This window comes from Oncorhynchus clarkii, unplaced genomic scaffold (assembly GCF_045791955.1).
Source record: "Oncorhynchus clarkii lewisi isolate Uvic-CL-2024 unplaced genomic scaffold, UVic_Ocla_1.0 unplaced_contig_4007_pilon_pilon, whole genome shotgun sequence".
NCBI lineage: Eukaryota > Metazoa > Chordata > Actinopteri > Salmoniformes > Salmonidae > Oncorhynchus > Oncorhynchus clarkii.
In genome coordinates, this window is record NW_027258460.1 from 1 (window position 1) to 17,731 (window position 17,731).

At 43.2% G+C, this 17,731-nt stretch overlaps 1 pseudogene; it reads right to left on the minus strand.

Annotated features, from left to right (window-relative positions):
* Nucleotides 1-26: 26 nt before the first annotated feature.
* The window catches only part of LOC139396975 (polypeptide N-acetylgalactosaminyltransferase 1 pseudogene), a 53,636-nt pseudogene continuing 35,931 nt past the window's right edge, over nt 27-17,731 (minus strand).

Consider the following 17,731-nt stretch of genomic DNA (forward strand, 5'->3'; position numbering starts at 1 on the left):
AGATGGATTACCAGCTATAGACTCACCCCTCCAGGCGGACATCAGGCAGGGTTCTGTTGAATGCGATCATCTCCGAGGCCATCAGGTTAAACTGGTTGATCTTAAACATCTCCTTCATCTTCTCCTGGTTCTCTTTAGAAATCACCACAGGTTTACCTCCTTCTCCTGGACCCTCCCTGGGACGCAATACTGTATCTACAACACCACAGAGAGAGAGAGAGGTGTGAGTGTGTGTGTGTGTGTGTGTGTGTGTGTGTGTGTGTGTGTGTGTGTGTGTGTGTGTGCGTGTGCGTGTGTGTGAGTATGAGTGTGCAATGTGTTTGTGTGTGTGTGCTCACCGTCCCTGCCTGGCAGGCCCCTCTCCCTCTTGTCATCACACTTGTTACACTCGCTGAAGTAGAGCAGGATGAACATGTCCAACATCACCCACACCAGGGAGGTGGCCAGAACCACCTTACAGTAGGCAAACCTCCGCATCCTAGAGAGACAGAGAGACAGGAGACAGGAGAGAGACAGAGAGAGGAGAGGAGAGAGAGAGGAGAGAGGAGAGAGAGACAGAGAGCGAGAGAGGAGAGAGAGGTAATAAGATGAACACCAGGAAGTTAACCTCAGACTTCCTCATTATGTTAGAGAGAGAAATGGATAGTCACAAACAGCACAATCACACACCTTACACTCTTAGAAAAAAAGGTGCTATCTAGAACCTAAAATGGTTCTTCGGCTGTCCCCATAGGAGAACCCTTGAAGAAACATTTTTGGTTCCTAGTAAAACCCTTTTGGTTTCCAGGTGAACCCTTCTGGGATCCATGAACATTTACGATAGCAAATTTCAATTTACAAAAAAAAAAATGACGTTTTCGTCTTTTGAGCTTCTAGTCATGAAATCTATGCAGCCTACTCAATCACTTTTTATAGCTACTGTTTACAGGCCTCCTGGGCCATATACAGCGTTCCTCACTGAGTTCCCTGAATTCCTATCGGACCTTGTAGTCATAGCGGATAATATTCTAATATTTGGTGACTTTAATATTCACATGGAAAAGTCCACAGACCCACTCCAAAAGGCTTTCGGAGCCATCATCGACTCAGTGGGTTTTGTCCAACATGTCTCTGGACCCACTCACTGTCACAGTCATACGCTGGACCTAGTTTTGTCCCATGGAATAAATGTTGTGGATCTTAATGTTTTTCCTCATAATCCTGGACTATCGGACCACCATTTTATTACGTTTGCAATTGCAACAAATAATCTGCTCAGACCCCAACCAAGGATCATCAAAAGTCGTGCTATAAATTCACAGACAACACAAAGATTCCTTGATGTCCTTCCAGATTCCCTCTGTCTACCCAAGGACGCCAGAGGACAAAAATCAGTTAACCACCTAACTGAGGAACTCAACTTAACCTTGCGCAATACCCTAGATGCAGTTGCACCCCTAAAAACTAAAAACATTTCTCATAAGAAACTAGCTCCCTGGTACACAGAAAATAACCGAGCTCTGAAGCAAGCTTCCAGAAAATTGGAACGGAAATGGCGCCACACCAAACTGGAAGTCTTCCGACTAGCTTGGAAAGACAGTACTGTGCAGTACCGAAGAGCCCTTACTGCTGCTCGATCATCCTATTTTTCTAACTTAATTGAGGAAAATAAGAACAATCCGAAATTCCTTTTTGATACTGTCGCAAAGCTAACTAAAAAGCAGCATTCCCCAAGAGAGGATGACTTTCACTTTAGCAGTGATAAATTCATGAACTTCTTTGAGGAAAAGATTATGATTATTAGAAAGCAAATTACGGACTCCTCCTTAAATCTGCGTATTCCTTCAAAGCTCAGTTGTCCTGAGTCTGCACAACTCTGCCAGGACCTAGGATCAAGAGAGACGCTCAAGTGTTTTAGTACTATATCTCTTGACACAATGATGAAAATAATCATGGCCTCTAAACCTTCAAGCTGCATACTGGACCCTATTCCAACTAAACTACTGAAAGAGCTGCTTCCTGTGCTTGGCCCTCCTATGTTGAACATAATAAACGGCTCTCTATCCACCGGATGTGTACCAAACTCACTAAAAGTGGCAGTAATAAAGCCTCTCTTGAAAAAGCCAAACCTTGACCCAGAAAATATAAAAAACTATCGGCCTATATCGAATCTTCCATTCCTCTCAAAAATTTTAGAAAAGGCTGTTGCGCAACAACTCACTGCCTTCCTGAAGACAAACAATGTATACGAAATGCTTCAGTCTGGTTTTAGACCCCATCATAGCACTGAGACGGCACTTGTGAAGGTGGTAAATTACATTTTAATGGCATCGGACCGAGGCTCTGCATCTGTCCTCGTGCTCCTAGACCTTAGTGCTGCTTTTGATACCATCGATCACCACATTCTTTTGGAGAGATTGGAAACCCAAATTGGTCTACACGGACAAGTTCTGGCCTGGTTTAGATCTTATCTGTCGGAAAGATATCAGTTTGTCTCTGTGAATGGTTTGTCCTCTGACAAATCAACTGTAAATTTCGGTGTTCCTCAAGGTTCCGTTTTAGGACCACTATTGTTTTCACTATATATTTTACCTCTTGGGGATGTCATTCGAAAACATAATGTTAACTTTCACTGCTATGCGGATGACACACAGCTGTACATTTCAATTAAACATGGTGAAGCCCCAAAATTGCCCTTGCTAGAAGAATGTGTTTCAGACATAAGGAAGTGGATGGCTGCAAACTTTCTACTTTTAAACTCGGACAAAACAGAGATGCTTGTTCTAGGTCCCAAGAAACAAAGAGATCTTCTGTTGAATCTGACAATTAATCTTAATGGTTGTACAGTCGTCTCAAATAAAACTGTGAAGGACCTCGGCGTTACTCTGGACCCTGATCCCTCTTTTGAAGAACATATCAAGACCATTTCAAGGACAGCTTTTTTCCATCTACGTAACATTGCAAAAATCAGAAACTTTCTGTCCAAAAATGATGCAGAAAAATTAATCCATGCTTTTGTCACTTCCAGGTTAGACTACTGCAATGCTCTACTTTCCGGCTACCCGGATAAAGCACTAAATAAACTTCAGTTAGTGCTAAATACGGCTGCTAGAATCCTGACTAGAACCAAAAAATTTGATCATATTACTCCAGTGCTAGCCTCTCTACACTGGCTTCCTGTCAAAGCAAGGGCTGATTTCAAGGTTTTACTGCTAACCTACAAAGCATTACATGGGCTTGCTCCTACCTATCTCTCTGATTTGGTCCTGCCGTACATACCTACACGTACGCTACGGTCACAAGACGCAGGCCTCCTAATTGTCCCTAGAATTTTTAAGCAAACAGCTGGAGGCAGGGCTTTCTCCTATAGAGCTCCATTTTTATGGAACGGTCTGCCTACCCATGTCAGAGACGCAAACTCGGTCTCAACCTTTAAGTCTCTACTGAAGACTCATCTCTTCAGTGGGTCATATGATTGAGTGTAGTCTGGCCCAGGAGTGGGAGGGTGAACGGAAAGGCTCTGGAGCAACGAACCGCCCTTGCTGTCTCTGCCTGGCCGGTTCCCCTCTTTCCACTGGGATTCTCTGCCTCTAACCCTATTACAGGGGCTGAGTCACTGGCTTTACTGGGGCTCTCTCATGCCGTCCCTGGAGGGGGTGCGTCACCTGAGTGGGTTGAGTCACTGATGTGGTCATCCTGTCTGGGTTGGCGCCCCCCCCCCCCCTTGGGTTGTGCCGTGGCGGAGGTCTTTGTGGGCTATACTCAGCCTTGTCTCAGGATGGGAAGTTGGTGGTTGAAGATATCCCTCTAGTGTTGTGGGGGCTGTGCTTTGGCAAAGTGGGTGGGGTTATATCCTTCCTGTTTGGCCCTGTCCGGGGGTGTCCTCGGATGGGGCCACAGTGTCTCCTGACCCCTCCTGTCTCAGCCTCCAGTATTTATGCTGCAGTAGTTTATGTGTCGGGGGGCTAGGGTCAGTTTGTTATATCTGGAGTACTTCTCCTGTCCTATTCGGTGTCCTGTGTGAATCTAAGTGTGCGTTCTCTAATTCTCTCCTTCTCTCTTTCTCTCTCTCGGAGGACCTGAGCCCTAGGACCATGCCCCAGGACTACCTGACATGATGACTACTTGCTGTCCCCAGTCCACCTGGCTGTGCTGCTGCTCCAGTTTCAACTGTTCTGCCTTATTATTATTCAACCATGCTGGTCATTTATGAACATTTGAACATCTTGGCCATGTTCTGTTATAATCTCCACCCGGCACAGCCAGAAGAGGACTGGCCATCCCACATATGCTCTCTAATTCTCTCTTTCTTTCTCTCGGAGGACCTGAGCCATAGGACCATGCCCCAGGAATACCTGACATGATGACTCCTTGCTGTCCCCAGTCCACCTGACTGTGCTGCTGCTCCAGTTTCAACTGTTCTGCCTTATTATTATTCGACCATGCTGGTCATTTATGAACATTTGAACATCTTGACCATGTTTTGTTATAATCTCCACCCGGCACAGCCAGAAGAGGACTGGCCACCCCACATAGCCTGGTTCCTCTCTAGGTTTCTTCCTAGGTTTTGGCCTTTCTAGGGAGTTTTTCCTAGCCACCGTGCTTCTACACCTGCATTGCTTGCTGTTTGGGGTTTTAGGCTGGGTTTCTGTACAGCACTTTGAGATATCAGCTGATGTCAAATAAATACCCAGTCACTCTGTCATAAACATGACGAGAGCTCCGTCTGGTGGACAGGAATCCAACCTGCAGTCCTAATTCAGGACATTCTTGTTTTGTCTGCAATGGTATATATATAAATTTGATTTGATTTGATTTGATGAAGAACCTTTTCCACAGAGGGTTCTACATGGGGACAGCTGAACCACCATTTCGGAACCCTTTTTATTAAAGCTTTCTTTCTCTCTCTCCCTCTGTCTCGTATCTCTCCGTGTCTCTCTCCTTTCTCTGCTGGCCAAAACACACCCTGTCCTAACCACCTGTCCTCTCCCATCTCTTATCTGCTGTGTGGTTAACACACCCTGTCCTAACCACCTGTCCTCTCCCTCTCCCATCTCTTATCTGCTGTGTGGTTAACACACCCTGTCCTAACCACCTGTCCTCTCCCATCTCTTATCTGCCGTGTGGTTATCACACCCTGTCCTAACCACCTGTCCTCTCCCATCTCTTATCTGCTGTGTGGTTATCACACCCTGTCCTAACCACCTGTCCTCTCCCTCTCCCATCTCTTATCTGCTGTGTGGTTAACACACCCTGTCCTAACCACCTGTCCTCTCCCATCTCTTATCTGCTGTGTGGTTAACACACCCTGTCCTAACCACCTGTCCTCTCCCATCTCTTATCTGCTGTGTGGTTAACACACCCTGTCTTAACCACCTGTCCTCTCCCTCTCCCTCTCCCATCTCTTATCTGCTGTGTGGTTAACACACCCTGTCCTAACCACCTGTCCTTTCCCATCTCTTATCTGCCGTGTGGTTAACACACCCTGTCCTAACCACCTGTCCTCTCCCATCTCTTATCTGCTGTGTGGTTAACACACCCTGTCCTAACCACCTGTCCTCTCCCTCTCCCATCTCTTATCTGCTGTGTGGTTAACACACCCTGTCCTAAACACCTGTCCTCTCCCTCTCCCTCTCCCTCTCCCATCTCTTATCTGCCGTGTGGTTAACACACCCTGTCCTAACCACCTGTCCTCTCCCATCTCTTATCTGCCGTGTGGTTAACACACCCTGTCCTAACCACATGTCCTCTCCCTCTCCCATCTCTTATCTGCTGTGTGGTTAACACACCCTGTCCTAACCACCTGTCCTCTCCCATCTCTTATCTGCTGTGTGGTTAACACACCCTGTCCTAACCACCTGTCCTCTCCCATCTCTTATCTGCCGTGTGGTTAACACACCCTGTCCTAACCACCTGTCCTCTCCCATCTCTTATCTGTTGTGTGGTTATCACACCCTGTCCTAACCACCTGTCCTCTCCCATCTCTTATCTGCTGTGTGGTTATCACACCCTGTCCTAACCACCTGTCCTCTCCCATCTCTTATCTGCTGTGTGGTTAACACACCCTGTCCTAACACCTGTCCTCTCCCATCTCTTATCTGCTATGTGGTTAACACACCCTGTCCTAACCACCTGTCCTCTCCCATCTCTTATCTGCAGTGTGGTTATCACACCCTGTCCTAACCACCTGTCCTCTCCCATCTCTTATCTGCTGTGTGGTTAACACACCCTGTCCTAACCACCTGTCCTCTCCCATCTCTTATCTGCTGTGTGGTTAACACACCCTGTCTTAACCACCTGTCCTCTCCCTCTCCCTCTCCCATCTCTTATCTGCTGTGTGGTTAACACACCCTGTCCTAACCACCTGTCCTCTCCCATCTCTTATCTGCTGTGTGGTTAACACACCCTGTCCTAACCACCTGTCCTCTCCCATCTCTTATCTGCTGTGTGGTTAACACACCCTGTCCTAACCACCTGTCCTCTCCCTCTCCCATCTCTTATCTGCTGTGTGGTTAACACACCCTGTCCTAACCACCTGTCCTCTCCCTCTCCCATCTCTTATCTGCCGTGTGGTTAACACACCCTGTCCTAACCACCTGTCCTCTCCCATCTCTTATCTGCCGTGTGGTTAACACACCCTGTCCTAACCACCTGTCCTCTCCCTCTCCCTCTCCCATCTCTTATCTGCCGTGTGGTTAACACACCCTGTCCTAACCACCTGTCCTCTCCCATCTCTTATCTGCTGTGTGGTTAACACACCCTGTCCTAACCACCTGTCCTCTCCCATCTCTTATCTGCCGTGTGGTTAACACACCCTGTCCTAACCACCTGTCCTCTCCCTCTCCCTCTCCCATCTCTTATCTGCTGTGTGGTTAACACACCCTGTCCTAACCACCTGTCCTCTCCCATCTCTTATCTGCCGTGTGGTTAACACACCCTGTCCTAACCACCTGTCCTCTCCCTCTCCCTCTCCCATCTCTTATCTGCTGTGTGGTTAACACACCCTGTCCTAACCACCTGTCCTCTCCCATCTCTTATCTGCTGTGTGGTTAACACACCCTGTCCTAACCACCTGTCCTCTCCCATCTCTTATCTGCCGTGTGGTTAACACACCCTGTCCTAACCACCTGTCCTCTCCCATCTCTTATCTGCTGTGTGGTTATCACACCCTGTCCTAACCACCTGTCCTCTCCCATCTCTTATCTGCTGTGTGGTTATCACACCCTGTCCTAACCACCTGTCCTCTCCCTCTCCCTCTCCCATCTCTTATCTGCTGTGTGGTTATCACACCCTGTCCTAACCACCTGTCCTCTCCCATCTCTTATCTGCTGTGTGGTTAACACACCCTGTCCTAACCACCTGTCCTCTCCCATCTCTTATCTGCTGTGTGTCTGTCTCTCTGTCTCCTCTAGCTGTGCAGTGGTCTCCTCTCTCTCTCTGTCTCTCTCTCTCTAACTGTGCAGTGGTCTCCTCTCTCTCTCAATGTCTCCTCTCTAACTGTGCAGTGGTCTCCTCTCTCTCTGTCTCTCTCTCTCTCTAACTGTACAGTGGTCTGCTCTCTCTCTCTGTCTCTCTCTCTCTCTAACTGTGCAGTGGTCTCCTCTCTCTCTCTCTCTCTCCCTAACTGTGCAGTGGTCTCCTCTCTCTCTCTCTAACTGTGCAGTGCTCTCCTCTCTCTCTCTCCTTTAACTGTGCAGTGGTCTCCTCTCTCTCTCTCCTCTAACTGTGCAGTGCTCTCCTCTCTCTCTCTGTCTCTCTAACTGTGCAGTGGTCTCCTCTCTCTCTCTGTCTCTCTCTAACTGTGCAGTGGTCTCCTCTCTCTCGCTCTCTGTCTCCTCTCTAACTGTGCAGTGTTCTCCTCTCTCTCTCTCTCTCTCTCTCTGTCTCCTCTCTAACTGTGCAGTGGTCTCCTCTCTCTCTCTGTCTCTCTCTCTCTGTCTCCTCTCTAACTGTGCAGTGGTCTCCTCTCTCTCTCTGTCTCTCTCTCCTTTAACTGTGCAGTGCAGTGGCCCCTCCACTGGGCAGAGTACGGTGGCCTGGTGGAGAGAAGTGTGTGTTTAAGAGGATGTGTGTTCGTGAAAGAGAGAGAGTGAGTGTTGTTCATGGATGTGTGTTATCTGGCGCAGCGTGTTCGCACACAACGTTGTTACTCCTCACAGCTGAGTGACAAAGCGTGGGCAGAGAGCGACCACTGAATAGGTCTCCTCCTCACTAAAAATACATCTCTGCTACTCTCCTTATTTCTGGCTCACTCTCTCATCTTTAGTCTTTTCTAAACAAACTCTATTCTTTATCACTTTCTCTCTCTTTCTCCTACTAGCCTTTCCTCTCTGTAACATAATGAGGAGGTTTGAGGTTAACTTCCTGGTGTTCATCTTATTACCTCTCTCTCCTCTCTTTCTCTCTCTCGCTCCTCTCTTTCTCTCTCTCTCCTCTCTTTCTCTCTCTCGCTCCTCTCTCTCTCTCTCTCTCTCCTCTCTCTCTCGCTCCTCTCTTTCTCTCTGCTCGCTCCTCTCTTTCTCTCTCTCTCCTCTCTTTCTCTCTCTCTCCTCTCTTTCTCTCTCTCCTCTCTTTCTCTCTCTCCTCTCTTTCTCCCTCTCTCTCTCTCCTCTCTTTCTCTCTCGCTTCTCTCTTTCTCTCTTCTCACTCTCCCTCACTCTCTCTCTATCACTCTCTCTCTGTCACACTCTCTCTGTCACACTCTCTCTGTCACACTCTCTCTGTCACACTCTCTCTGTCACACTCTCTCTGTCACACTCTCTCTGTCACTCTCTCTCTGTCACTCTCTCTCTAATGTGGGAGCTGGGCCAATACCAGCTCACACTGACCTCATGTGAACTTCACTGACCTAATACGACATACACACACACTGAGACACGCACACGCGCACACTAGAGGTTGACCGATTATAATTTTCAATGCCGATACCGATACCGATTATTGGAGGACAAAAAAATCCGATACCGATTAATCTGCCGACTTAAAAAAATGTATTTATATATAAAACACACACACACATATATATATATATATATATATATATATATATATATATATATATATATATATATATATATATATACATACACACACACACATATATATATATACACACACACACATATATATATATACACACACACACATATATATATATACACACACACACACATTTTTGTAATAATGACAATTGCAACAATACTGAATGAACAATGAACACTTTTATTTTAACTTAATATAATACATATGGATGGGTGTTAAGGTGATTCCACAGGTTGGTGGTAATTTTTGGTTTGGCCGTTGCTGACCCCATGCTTACATATTTATCACAAATTAGACACCTTGCTTTCCCTGGTGCCAATTCCATGTAATAGTCCCACACTGGTGCTCTGCCTTTCTCTGCCATCTGTAAAACACACACACAGCTCTGAAGTGACAATAATACTGACGAGTCTGCTTAGGAGACAAATACTCTCAACTGTTTGAATAAAAATAGAGTTTAAGTTGCCTGTGATGAATGTTGAAAACAAAAACTGTCATTTCTATATGCAGGAAATCCTATTTTAATAATGGACATGGTAAGAATTGACTACCAAAGTGCGAGTCATATTTCCCATGACATCTTCTAGCAAAATCTGAAAATCGGTTCCTTTATTCATTTATTCCATAGGATGTTTTTAGACTCACTTAAAATAAGGTCTGTGTTTTGTGTCGGCTTACACCACCGTGCCAATTTTATAACTGTGTAGATATCCATAGGACAAGGTAACTGATCAATATTGGCTAAATATAAGCCAAGGTCATTTTTTTTGTAGAGTTGTTTATGAAAATATGTTGATAAACGTTACCTTATCCTAGTGAGATTTACACGGGTACCAAAACACAGAGGTGGTTTAAGTCTGAAACACAGACCTTATCTGAAGTAGATCAAGACATTCTCTATGGAAGACATGAACAGAGGTGGTTTAAACCTGAACGAAACACAGACCTTATTGGAAGTAGATCAAGACATTCTCTATGGAAGACATGAACAGAGGTGGTTTAAGCACTAAACACAGACCTTATTGGAAGTAGATCAAGACATTCTCTATTGAAGACATGAACAGAGGTGGTTTAAGTCTGAACGAAACACAGACCTTATCTGAAGTAGATCAAGACATTCTCTATGGAAGACATGAACAGAGGTGGTTTAAGCCTGAACGAAACACAGACCTTATCTGAAGTAGATCAAGACATTCTCTATGGAAGACATGAACAGAGGAGGTTTAAGCCTGAACGAAACACAGACCTTATTGGAAGTAGATCAAGACATTCTCTATGGAAGACATGAACAGAGGTGGTTTAAGCCTGAAACACAGACCTTATCTGAAGTAGATCAAGACATTCTCTATGGAAGACATGAACAGAGGTGGTTTAAGTCTGAAACACAGACCTTATTGGAAGTAGATCAAGACATTCTCTATGGAAGACATGAACAGAGGTAGTTTAAGTCTGAAACACAGACCTTATTGGAAGTAGATCAAGACATTCTCTATGGAAGACATGAACAGAGGTGGTTTAAACCTGAACGAAACACAGACCTTATTGGAAGTAGATCAAGACATTCTCTATGGAAGACATGAACAGAGGTAGTTTAAGTCTGAAACACAGACCTTATCTGAAGTAGATCAAGACATTCTCTATGGAAGACATGAACAGAGGTGGTTTAAACACGAAACACAGACCTTATCTGAAGTAGATCAAGACATTCTCTATGGAAGACATGAACAGAGGTGGTTTAAACCTGAACGAAACACAGACCTTATCTGAAGTAGATCAAGACATTCTCTATGGAAGACATGAACAGAGGTGGTTTAAACACCAAACACAGACCTTATTGGAAGTAGATCAAGACATTCTCTATGGAAGACATGAACAGAGGTGGTTTAAGCCTGAACGAAACACAGACCTTATTTGAAGTAGATCAAGACATTCTCTATGGAAGACATGAACAGAGGTGGTTTAAGCCTGAACGAAACACAGACCTTATTGGAAGTAGATCAAGACATTCTCTATGGAAGACATGAACAGAGGTGGTTTAAGTCTGAAACACAGACCTTATCTGAAGTAGATCAAGACATTCTCTATGGAAGACATGAACAGAGGTAGTTTAAGCCTGAATGAAACACAGACCTTATTGGAAGTAGATCAAGACATTCTCTATGGAAGACATGAACAGAGGTAGTTTAAGTCTGAAACACAGACCTTATTGGAAGTAGATCAAGACATTCTCTATGGAAGACATGAACAGAGGTGGTTTAAACCTGCACGAAACACAGACCTTATCTGAAGTAGATCAAGACATTCTCTATGGAAGACATGAACAGAGGTGGTTTAAGCACTAAACACAGACCTTATTGGAAGTAGATCAAGACATTCTCTATGGAAGACATGAACAGAGGTGGTTTAAGCCTGAACGAAACACAGACCTTATCTGAAGTAGATCAAGACATTCTCTATGGAAGACATGAACAGAGGTGGTTTAAGCCTGAACGAAACACAGACCTTATTTGAAGTAGATCAAGACATTCTCTATGGAAGACATGAACAGAGGTGGTTTAAACACCAAACACAGACCTTATTGGAAGTAGATCAAGACATTCTGTATTGAAGACATGAACAGAGGTGGTTTAAGTCTGAACGAAACACAGACCTTATTTGAAGTAGATCAAGACATTCTCTATGGAAGACATGAACAGAGGTGGTTTAAGCCTGAACGAAACACAGACCTTATTGGAAGTAGATCAAGACATTCTCTATGGAAGACATGAACAGAGGAGGTTTAAGCCTGAACGAAACACAGACCTTATCTGAAGTAGATCAAGACATTCTCTATGGAAGACATGAACAGAGGAGGTTTAAGCCTGAACGAAACACAGACCTTATTGGAAGTAGATCAAGACATTCTCTATGGAAGACATGAACAGAGGAGGTTTAAGTCTGAACAAAACACAGACCTTATTGGAAGTAGATCAAGACATTCTCTATGGAAGACATGAACAGAGGAGGTTTAAGTCTGAACGAAACACAGACCTTATTGGAAGTAGATCAAGACATTCTCTATGGAAGACATGAACAGAGGTGGTTTAAGCCTGAACGAAACACAGACCTTATTTGAAGTAGATCAAGACATTCTGTATGGAAGACATGAACAGAGGCGGTTTAAGTCTGAACGAAACACAGACCTTATCTGAAGTAGATCAAGACATTCTCTATAGAAGACATGAACAGAGGTGGTTTAAGCCTGAACGAAACACAGACCTTATTGGAAGTAGATCAAGACATTCTCTATGGAAGACATGAACAGAGGTGGTTTAAGCATGAAACACAGACCTTATTGGAAGTAGATCAAGACATTCTCTATGGAAGACATGAACAGAGGTGGTTTAAACACCAAACACAGACCTTATTGGAAGTAGATCAAGACATTCTCTATGGAAGACATGAACAGAGGTGGTTTAAGCCTGAACGAAACACAGACCTTATTGGAAGTAGATCAAGACATTCTCTATGGAAGACATGAACAGAGGTGGTTTAAGTCTGAAACACAGACCTTATCTGAAGTAGATCAAGACATTCTCTATGGAAGACATGAACAGAGGTGGTTTAAGCCTGAAACACAGACCTTATCTGAAGTAGATCAAGACATTCTCTATGGAAGACATGAACAGAGGTGGTTTAAGTCTGAAACACAGACCTTATTGGAAGTAGATCAAGACATTCTCTATGGAAGACATGAACAGAGGTAGTTTAAGTCTGAAACACAGACCTTATTGGAAGTAGATCAAGACATTCTCTATGGAAGACATGAACAGAGGTGGTTTAAACCTGAACGAAACACAGACCTTATTGGAAGTAGATCAAGACATTCTCTATGGAAGACATGAACAGAGGTAGTTTAAGTCTGAAACACAGACCTTATCTGAAGTAGATCAAGACATTCTCTATGGAAGACATGAACAGAGGTGGTTTAAACACGAAACACAGACCTTATCTGAAGTAGATCAAGACATTCTCTATGGAAGACATGAACAGAGGTGGTTTAAACCTGAACGAAACACAGACCTTATCTGAAGTAGATCAAGACATTCTCTATGGAAGACATGAACAGAGGTGGTTTAAACACCAAACACAGACCTTATTGGAAGTAGATCAAGACATTCTCTATGGAAGACATGAACAGAGGTGGTTTAAGCCTGAACGAAACACAGACCTTATTTGAAGTAGATCAAGACATTCTCTATGGAAGACATGAACAGAGGTGGTTTAAGCCTGAACGAAACACAGACCTTATTGGAAGTAGATCAAGACATTCTCTATGGAAGACATGAACAGAGGTGGTTTAAGTCTGAAACACAGACCTTATCTGAAGTAGATCAAGACATTCTCTATGGAAGACATGAACAGAGGTAGTTTAAGCCTGAATGAAACACAGACCTTATTGGAAGTAGATCAAGACATTCTCTATGGAAGACATGAACAGAGGTAGTTTAAGTCTGAAACACAGACCTTATTGGAAGTAGATCAAGACATTCTCTATGGAAGACATGAACAGAGGTGGTTTAAACCTGCACGAAACACAGACCTTATCTGAAGTAGATCAAGACATTCTCTATGGAAGACATGAACAGAGGTGGTTTAAGCACTAAACACAGACCTTATTGGAAGTAGATCAAGACATTCTCTATGGAAGACATGAACAGAGGTGGTTTAAGCCTGAACGAAACACAGACCTTATCTGAAGTAGATCAAGACATTCTCTATGGAAGACATGAACAGAGGTGGTTTAAGCCTGAACGAAACACAGACCTTATTTGAAGTAGATCAAGACATTCTCTATGGAAGACATGAACAGAGGTGGTTTAAACACCAAACACAGACCTTATTGGAAGTAGATCAAGACATTCTGTATTGAAGACATGAACAGAGGTGGTTTAAGTCTGAACGAAACACAGACCTTATTTGAAGTAGATCAAGACATTCTCTATGGAAGACATGAACAGAGGTGGTTTAAGCCTGAACGAAACACAGACCTTATTGGAAGTAGATCAAGACATTCTCTATGGAAGACATGAACAGAGGTGGTTTAAGCCTGAAACACAGACCTTATCTGAAGTAGATCAAGACATTCTCTATGGAAGACATGAACAGAGGTGGTTTAAGTCTGAAACACAGACCTTATTGGAAGTAGATCAAGACATTCTCTATGGAAGACATGAACAGAGGTAGTTTAAGTCTGAAACACAGACCTTATTGGAAGTAGATCAAGACATTCTCTATGGAAGACATGAACAGAGGTGGTTTAAACCTGAACGAAACACAGACCTTATTGGAAGTAGATCAAGACATTCTCTATGGAAGACATGAACAGAGGTAGTTTAAGTCTGAAACACAGACCTTATCTGAAGTAGATCAAGACATTCTCTATGGAAGACATGAACAGAGGTGGTTTAAACACGAAACACAGACCTTATCTGAAGTAGATCAAGACATTCTCTATGGAAGACATGAACAGAGGTGGTTTAAACCTGAACGAAACACAGACCTTATCTGAAGTAGATCAAGACATTCTCTATGGAAGACATGAACAGAGGTGGTTTAAACACCAAACACAGACCTTATTGGAAGTAGATCAAGACATTCTCTATGGAAGACATGAACAGAGGTGGTTTAAGCCTGAACGAAACACAGACCTTATTTGAAGTAGATCAAGACATTCTCTATGGAAGACATGAACAGAGGTGGTTTAAGCCTGAACGAAACACAGACCTTATTGGAAGTAGATCAAGACATTCTCTATGGAAGACATGAACAGAGGTAGTTTAAGTCTGAAACACAGACCTTATCTGAAGTAGATCAAGACATTCTCTATGGAAGACATGAACAGAGGTAGTTTAAGCCTGAATGAAACACAGACCTTATTGGAAGTAGATCAAGACATTCTCTATGGAAGACATGAACAGAGGTAGTTTAAGTCTGAAACACAGACCTTATTGGAAGTAGATCAAGACATTCTCTATGGAAGACATGAACAGAGGTGGTTTAAACCTTCACGAAACACAGACCTTATCTGAAGTAGATCAAGACATTCTCTATGGAAGACATGAACAGAGGTGGTTTAAGCACTAAACACAGACCTTATTGGAAGTAGATCAAGACATTCTCTATGGAAGACATGAACAGAGGTGGTTTAAGCCTGAACGAAACACAGACCTTATCTGAAGTAGATCAAGACATTCTCTATGGAAGACATGAACAGAGGTGGTTTAAGCCTGAACGAAACACAGACCTTATTTGAAGTAGATCAAGACATTCTCTATGGAAGACATGAACAGAGGTGGTTTAAACACCAAACACAGACCTTATTGGAAGTAGATCAAGACATTCTGTATTGAAGACATGAACAGAGGTGGTTTAAGTCTGAACGAAACACAGACCTTATTTGAAGTAGATCAAGACATTCTCTATGGAAGACATGAACAGAGGTGGTTTAAGCCTGAACGAAACACAGACCTTATTGGAAGTAGATCAAGACATTCTCTATGGAAGACATGAACAGAGGAGGTTTAAGCCTGAACGAAACACAGACCTTATCTGAAGTAGATCAAGACATTCTCTATGGAAGACATGAACAGAGGAGGTTTAAGCCTGAACGAAACACAGACCTTATTGGAAGTAGATCAAGATATTCTCTATGGAAGACATGAACAGAGGAGGTTTAAGTCTGAACGAAACACAGACCTTATTGGAAGTAGATCAAGACATTCTCTATGGAAGACATGAACAGAGGAGGTTTAAGTCTGAACGAAACACAGACCTTATTGGAAGTAGATCAAGACATTCTCTATGGAAGACATGAACAGAGGTGGTTTAAGCCTGAACGAAACACAGACCTTATTTGAAGTAGATCAAGACATTCTGTATGGAAGACATGAACAGAGGCGGTTTAAGTCTGAACGAAACACAGACCTTATCTGAAGTAGATCAAGACATTCTCTATAGAAGACATGAACAGAGGTGGTTTAAGCCTGAACGAAACACAGACCTTATTGGAAGTAGATCAAGACATTCTCTATGGAAGACATGAACAGAGGTGGTTTAAGCATGAAACACAGACCTTATTGGAAGTAGATCAAGACATTCTCTATGGAAGACATGAACAGAGGTGGTTTAAACACCAAACACAGACCTTATTGGAAGTAGATCAAGACATTCTCTATGGAAGACATGAACAGAGGTGGTTTAAGCCTGAACGAAACACAGACCTTATTGGAAGTAGATCAAGACATTCTCTATGGAAGACATGAACAGAGGTGGTTTAAGTCTGAAACACAGACCTTATCTGAAGTAGATCAAGACATTCTCTATGGAAGACATGAACAGAGGTGGTTTAAGCCTGAAACACAGACCTTATCTGAAGTAGATCAAGACATTCTCTATGGAAGACATGAACAGAGGTGGTTTAAGTCTGAAACACAGACCTTATTGGAAGTAGATCAAGACATTCTCTATGGAAGACATGAACAGAGGTAGTTTAAGTCTGAAACACAGACCTTATTGGAAGTAGATCAAGACATTCTCTATGGAAGACATGAACAGAGGTGGTTTAAACCTGAACGAAACACAGACCTTATTGGAAGTAGATCAAGACATTCTCTATGGAAGACATGAACAGAGGTAGTTTAAGTCTGAAACACAGACCTTATCTGAAGTAGATCAAGACATTCTCTATGGAAGACATGAACAGAGGTGGTTTAAACACGAAACACAGACCTTATCTGAAGTAGATCAAGACATTCTCTATGGAAGACATGAACAGAGGTGGTTTAAACCTGAACGAAACACAGACCTTATCTGAAGTAGATCAAGACATTCTCTATGGAAGACATGAACAGAGGTGGTTTAAACACCAAACACAGACCTTATTGGAAGTAGATCAAGACATTCTCTATGGAAGACATGAACAGAGGTGGTTTAAGCCTGAACGAAACACAGACCTTATTTGAAGTAGATCAAGACATTCTCTATGGAAGACATGAACAGAGGTGGTTTAAGCCTGAACGAAACACAGACCTTATTGGAAGTAGATCAAGACATTCTCTATGGAAGACATGAACAGAGGTGGTTTAAGTCTGAAACACAGACCTTATCTGAAGTAGATCAAGACATTCTCTATGGAAGACATGAACAGAGGTAGTTTAAGCCTGAATGAAACACAGACCTTATTGGAAGTAGATCAAGACATTCTCTATGGAAGACATGAACAGAGGTAGTTTAAGTCTGAAACACAGACCTTATTGGAAGTAGATCAAGACATTCTCTATGGAAGACATGAACAGAGGTGGTTTAAACCTGCACGAAACACAGACCTTATCTGAAGTAGATCAAGACATTCTCTATGGAAGACATGAACAGAGGTGGTTTAAGCACTAAACACAGACCTTATTGGAAGTAGATCAAGACATTCTCTATGGAAGACATGAACAGAGGTGGTTTAAGCCTGAACGAAACACAGACCTTATCTGAAGTAGATCAAGACATTCTCTATGGAAGACATGAACAGAGGTGGTTTAAGCCTGAACGAAACACAGACCTTATTTGAAGTAGATCAAGACATTCTCTATGGAAGACATGAACAGAGGTGGTTTAAACACCAAACACAGACCTTATTGGAAGTAGATCAAGACATTCTGTATTGAAGACATGAACAGAG